Genomic DNA, 7399 nt, shown 5'->3' with positions numbered 1-7399 from the left:
TCTATCTATCTATCTATCTATCTATCTATCTATCTATCTCCTATCTAAATATCTATCTATCTATCTATCTATCTATCTATCTATCTATCCCCTATCTATCTATCTATCCCCTATCTATCTATCTCCTATCTAAATATCTATCTATCTATCTATCTATCTATCTATCTATCTATCTATCTATCCCCTATCTATCTATCTATCTATCCCCTATCTATCTATCTATCTATCTATCTATCTATCTATCTATCTCCTATCTAAATATCTATCTATCTATCTATCTATCTATCTATCTATCTATCTATCTTTCTATCTCCTATCTATCTATCTATCTATCTATCTATCTATCTATCTCCTATCTGATATTACCCTGGGAGTTGTAGACAAGATGTCGCATTGTCCGTACCTTCAGTAAGGTCTCATCTCGGTGTTATCCTGACCGCCATGTTGATGTTGACGACATCTGAATAACAGCCGGATACACATTGTCAGGCTGAAGCTGTCGCCTTATATAATGTTCTAGAAGCCTCTGCGGACAATCCCCTCCAGGATAACATCTGGCAGCTACAATCCCGTATAGACTTCTATACATTATAGTAAACAAGATGTCTGATCCCACAAGACAGCGCTGAATATAAGATTATTGGATGATATTATCATCACTGATTCCAGGACCTGATTGTAGATTCTATTACTTTTATGTTTTACATTTCCTTATACAGGCGGCCATTACTTTGTTGTGTGAATGTGACTTAGGACTAATTCTCAAGACATTGAAAATCGAAACAGATGCAAAATGGCTGTCAAAAATGGACCAATCCTTCCGATTATGAGGGACTCTAAACAGTATGGGCTGACATAGTCATTTATTCCAAAATTTCCAAAAGAACATGCTGTATAGTTTGGTATCAATGTATTTGTACCAGCCCAAAGAACACAAGCAGTTGGTAAGGACCCATTGTGTACCCTATCCGGTTTGGTTTTGGGCCACACTTGAGGACATTGTCTTAGTTATCTCCTGGATTTCACCCATTAACCCCCGTATAGGAATATGGTCTTTGCTGCAGGGGGTTGCTACTTCTAGGGGTAGTCTCCGTGAGGGTGATACTTGACCCAGGACACCAGTGCATAGCACCAAGGGGTCAAGTAAGTCAAGGTACGACGGTCTGAGGTCATGGCTGGCAGAATGGATTTGTCAATGGTATTCCAAGCAGTGGTCGGGACATTCAGGTATAATCAATGCACAAATCCAAGGTCAAGTGACAGATGAATTGCAAAGTACAAACAAACCCCTTTTCAGCACATTAGAATGCAAGGAGGCTTTTGCTCAGGGAACTGGGAAGATTTTTTTATACTCTATTTTCTGTACATGATCATGGGGGAGGCCATCTTGCCAAAGCTTCTCCTCTGCTTTTACAACTAGACATGGGCAAACCTCTCAAGAATAATTTTCGGTTGAGGGAACATGGCTAGCCAGCTAAGTGAATGGACGCATGTCCCTGAACTACTGCAACCACCATCAGCAACCTACCGCACAACTGTACCATCCTAACCCTAATTCCTTCTCTACTGCCGAACCTCATTTTACTAGTCTGGGGCATCATTTATCTGATCCTGGTGTGTTCAGGGGTCCAGTGAGGGCCACAGCCTAACTTCTTCATGCAGCCACCCGCCATCTTGGGCCCAAATCTCTGCGGCCTACCACTCCTCTCTCTTCCACACCAGAGCACCGCCTGGCCTCCCATTTGATTTCATTTCACATCATCGGCACCGTGGCATTTGGCATCTCCGCGGTCCCTGACTAACAGAAATCTCATCATCCACTGTGGGAAGGTTGTCTGTATGCACTTGAGAAAGAGCAAGATAGGCTCGAGGCGCGTTGTACAAATGGAGTTTGTTGATTTGCCCGGGCGAGCGTGGTTCTTCTGTTCTGTACTACACCAAGGTCGGCTCGGTGCCTCTCTTCTTTTTTGCTCATCAGACCAGATGTCGCCGTTTCATGCCTGCCATTCTCTCCAGCCAGCGCACCTCCGCTGGTGCCCATAGTGCTCCACCCAACCTTTATTATGCCCCATAGGAACCCACCAAACCTCTATTGTCACACAGCGTCCCCCTGCAACCTCTATTATGCCACAGAGTCTATTGTGCCACTGTGGGGCATAATAGAGGTTGCAGGGGCCTGATGTGGGGCATAATTCCGCGTGCAAGGGACATTTCTAAAAGTGTTCATTAGGGGAAATTATGAATAGAAGGGGCATTATATATATATATAGTCATTGCGTAGACATTCTGAGCTGTGCTGCTTATGACGCAGTGAGATGGATCACAGATCCGTTTACTTGACCACCATTGACAGCAACTAAAGGCTGGAAACGAATGCACCCGCTTTTTATACACCACATGACATCAGTACTATGAGGTCCACCTACCATCGACTATTGGCCAAAAGTGTTTCAGATGTTGCTACAACGTCACAGACATATGTGAGTCATTGCACAAGCGTCTGTTCCATATTTCCTGGTCAAACATGTGGCGACCACCATTGTCTGTAGTGAATCAACATTTGTTTGGTTTCATTAAAAACTGAACAATTTGGAATATTCGAGACGAACCCGGCTCATTATGAACTGATTCACTCATCAATAGTAATAATGTATGATTAGAATTTTAGTTCAGTAACCATTAATTTTGGGTTGAGGGAACGTGTCTAGCCAGCTAAGTGAATGGATGCGTGTCCCTGAACTACTGCAACCACCATCAGCAATCTACCACACACAGACCGTGTGAAAACCAAAATTTTGTCAGTATGAAAACTTTTAGCCATGACTGTCCCGTATATGTGAATATTTGTGCAGAGCGGCTATGATGTCCCGGTTCCGTAGACTGTATACGATGGGGTTTAGCAGCGGGGTTACAATGATGTATAACAGGGAAATCACTTTGCTCACATGTCTTGAATTGTCCTTCATTGGAAATAAATAAACACTTGACAAGGTCCCGTAATATGTGCAAACCAAAACCAGGTGGGAACTGCAGGTGGAGAAGGCCTTCTTCCTTCCCACAGCCGTAGATATCCTTACAATGGCAGAAGATATTAGGATGTAGGTGAATACTATGAAGATGAATGGAAGAAGGATGACCGGTACAGAGAATAGGGCAGCCTGGATCCTCACCATGGAAGTATCCGAGCAGGACAGGTCTAGTAGGGGCGATAGATCACAAAAGAAATGGTCAATGACGTTACTGGGTCCACAGAATCGCAGTTTGTAAACTAGAACTGTAAAAGTTAAGGCTATGAGAAACCCGATGAGCCAAGGGCAAAAGACAAGATTAACCTGGAGTCGAAGGTCCATGGTGGAGGAATATCTCAAGGGGTTACAGATGGCCAAGTAGCGGTCATAGGACATCACCGAGAGCAGAAAGCATTCAGAATTGGTGGATGCAGAGAAGACACAAAACTGTATCATACAGGCAATAAATTAAATGGTGTCCCCTTCTCGGATGATGACGGAGAGCATTTTCGGCACAATGTTGGTCGTTGATACCATCTCGAAAGAGGAAAGGAAACTGAGAAAAAAGTACATGGGAGTGCGGAGACGATGGTCAACTGTCACTAAGAAGATGATCAAGAGGTTTCCCATCAAGATCCCGATGTAAATGAAAAGGAAGAGTAAGAAAAGGAGATTTTTCAGATTTTGCGAGTCGTGAAATCCAAGAAGTAGAATTTCTGAAATCCGGGTCTGGTTACTGTCATTCATTGTAATGGGTGGATTGGTTCATGGGATCTGATGGAGATAATAATAATAGTTCAATGGTAAAGGGATTCTCCAGGGATCACAAGAAACTCTAGTGGTCAAGGGGGGCGTAAAACAAACAGAAAATCCACACTCACCTATCCCGGTGCTCTGTTGTACAGTCCTGGTCCCTTTTCCTTCTCTTGTTTGGACTCACTGGACTGAAGGTGGACTGAAGGTAGAGGAAGAAAAGGGGACCATGAGCGGAGTGCTGGGAATAGGTGAGGATGACTTTTTGTCTTACATCCACCCGGTAACCCCTGAATTTCCTGTGACTCTGGGGGGACCCCTTTAAGATTTGATAATCATATGTCTCAAGTGTTTCAAATAAATAAAAAAAACTAGAGACATAGATTGACTTGAATGAAAAAAAAAAAAACATTAAAAAACTTTACTTCTGGCTTCAAAAAGATCATCATATTTCCCGAATGTGGATTGTGACGGAGAATTACGCTGGTGCAGCCTCGGGTTCTCAGTATGACTGACATCCGTTACAATGTTGCTGAGGAAATTTTCTAGTTGTTTAAATCAAGTTTTATGGATATTTATTGCAAAAATTTTGGAAATCTTGTTTTTTCATTTTCCGAATTGATATCTATAATTTAAAAAAAAATTCTAAAAGTCTTGTAATACCAACATTTGCCACTAAGCCACTATGTGACGTCTTGATGTCTATAGACCTGGGCAGTGGTTATTGGGCAAAGTGGGGAGTAGATAAGATGTGAAATCCTCTGTTGTCTTATCTACATATACATGATAGCTGTAAGTGAGGGGACTGCTGCAAAGAAATCTCCGACAGAAAACAGTAAGTACCAGCATATTATGTGGCCTAGAGGACGTAGGAGGCTAGATGGCTAGTGACAGCTGGATTTGGCAGAGAGAATGCAAGGAGGTTTTTACCCAAATTATACCCAGTAGGATTCTATGTAGGAGCGGTGACTACAATGGAGAGACCGTACTGAATGGAGGATCCTAGCACTGACCATGGGCGTGAGACATAACTCCTGCACCTACCGGCTCCCTCATGCTCACACCATGTAGTGCAGTCTATGTGGCACATCCTATTAGATATGTGGCTCGGTCTCCACTTCTGGACATTATGCAGAATGTGCCACAGGATCTGGACCAAAGCAAAATCTTCCGAGGAAATATATTGCAAAACTGAAGAGTGAAAAAAAATTGTATGAAACAGTCAGACCCCAAGTTTTACTTGAACTGCCCTGTTGGTGTCTCTGGATATACGCAATGAGCGGCCTATTACAGCGGACACTCACATGGTCGGGGCTGGGGGTCACTAAGGCTCTGACTATTCAAAGGGGTTCCTGAGCTTTATCCGTAGATCTTTGTAGGATTTGTAAGATCTGTGACTACAAGGTCACATTTTCTTTTCTGTATCTATGTATCTGGGAGTTGTAGGCAAGATGTCGCATTGTCCGTACCTTCAGTAAGGTCTCGCTCTCGGTGTTATCCTGACCGCCATGTTGATGTTGCTGACATCTGAGTAACAGCCGGATACACATTGTCAGGTTGAAGCTGTCGCCTTATATAATGTTCTAGAAGCCTCCGAGGAGAATCCCCTCCAGGATCACATCTGTGCACCGACAATCCCATATGGACTTCTTATTATTACTGATTGTAGGACCTGATTGTAGATTTTATTACATTTATTCCTATCCTATATTATACACTTGGCCATCTTACTTCTACTTTGCTGTGTAATTCAATAGTTGAGAAGTTTGTTTTTTGGAAAGGCTGAAGGGGACGTGTATCATGGTGGAACCTCTTGGATGCTGTGGTCAAATGTCCAAGGGGTTAAGTCCCATGATCATGATCGGAGCTGTACTCCAACCGGGGCTTTGGAGCAGGATATTAGGATATTGGCTGTCAGATACAATGTTACAGCACTGTCACATCACAGGGATGGCTGCTGATTGGCAGCACACATGGCATTGTGGGTGATCCCGCGTTCCTAGAGTTCCTTGCCCCTTGCCCTAACGTGCAGCAGCCATTTTTAGAAAATGTGATTCATTAGCACGAAGCGTAAGGAAATCCAGATTCGATGTGAATAAATTATTTCTTGAAATTCGGATCGATTTCCACTTTGATAGTTTCGATTCGCTCATCTCTAGACCTGCTTTGTACTTGATGGTGCTGCTAGTCTTTTCCCGAAGCACATCCTAAGACGAATCTCCATTTCTTCGGCTTCATAAAAAAATCACCTAACAATTTGGAATATTTGGCATGTGTCCGGCTCATTACGAACTGATTTTCCCATCTCTAGATATGACCCATATTTTGACAGTCCATCATAACTAGAGATGAGCGAACACTAAAATGTTCGAGGTTCGAAATTCGAATCGAACAGCCGCTCAATGTTCGTGTTTTCGAACGGGTTTCGAACCCCATTATAGTCTATGGGGAACAGATACTCGTTAAGGGGGAAACCCAAATCCGTGTCTGGAGGGTCACCAAGTCCACTATGACACCCCAGGAAATGATACCAACACCTCTGGAATGACACTGGGACAGCAGGGGAAGCATGTCTGGGGGCATCTAACACACCAAAGACCCTCTATTACCCCAACATCACAGCCTAACAACTACACACTTTACACACTCAAAAAAACCTCTATCAAAGTGGGAAAATACCTGGAAACCTTCTTTACTCCCAAAATGGATGGACACAAACCCCAATTTAATCTCAACAAACAGTAACAACCACCCCTTTAAATCACGTTCCCCATGACAACCACAAATGGAATAGGCAATGGGAATTCCAAAAGCCCTCACCCTTAACTGTAATTTTGAGTGTGTGTGTGTGTGTGTGTGTGTGAGAGATGTGGTAAGACCTTCCAAAATTCACTTTTCTAGCCCTTAACATGAGCCCTTCCAAACAAAGTTGCAGGACCTTAAGCCGAGCTACCAGCAGAGATTGCGGCCCTTGGCATAAGTAGAGCCTTGCACCAGCAGTGTTTTTGGCACTTAGGGTGAGTTGAGCCTTGTACCAGCGTGTGTCCCTTAACATCAGGCGGGCCCTAAGTTCTGCGCTTTGCACAAAAGTTCCACATTAACTAGGCTGAATGGTACAAAGATCAGTAGGCCCGAGAACCAGGAACAGGTCTTGCAATGGCTGTCGGATAAAGCTTAAAGCACATTGTCCACCAGCCAGTCAGCCTCTACCTCCTCTTACCCAACAGTCTTGTCCTCCTTCCACCCAAAATTCCCAATCTTCCCAGAACAATAACCCCAACTGTCCCTGCTCCCCAGAGCTGTTCTCCCTTCCTTTGACTATACCGCAACCTGCCCCTCCATTTCGCGATTCCACGGACCTAACAGACGAGTATCTGTGTCCAGATGCTCAAACACTAGAGTCTCCTCCATTCCATCTCCGGTCGATTTGGTGGCGGATGACCAGCAACCCACCCTCATCGACGACGATGAGACGCAGTTGCTGTCAGGGCAGCCAGTTGACATGCGCATTGTGCAGGAGGAGGAGGCGAGACAGGAGTTGGAAGAGGAGGTGGTGGACGACGAGGACACCGACCCCACCTGGACAAGGCGGATGTCAAGCTGGGAAAGTAGTGTGGATGTTGAGGCAGGTGCAGCAC

General features: G+C 44.2%; 1 pseudogene; it reads right to left on the bottom strand.

The window, feature by feature from the left end:
- Positions 1-2813: 2813 nt before the first annotated feature.
- Positions 2814-3755, bottom strand: LOC142204320 (olfactory receptor 5G9-like; annotated as a pseudogene).
- Between the last annotated feature and the right edge of the window lie 3644 nt (positions 3756-7399).

This window comes from Leptodactylus fuscus, chromosome 5 (assembly GCF_031893055.1).
Source record: "Leptodactylus fuscus isolate aLepFus1 chromosome 5, aLepFus1.hap2, whole genome shotgun sequence".
Taxonomy (NCBI): domain Eukaryota; kingdom Metazoa; phylum Chordata; class Amphibia; order Anura; family Leptodactylidae; genus Leptodactylus; species Leptodactylus fuscus.
This window is presented reverse-complemented; position numbering and strand designations above follow the sequence as displayed.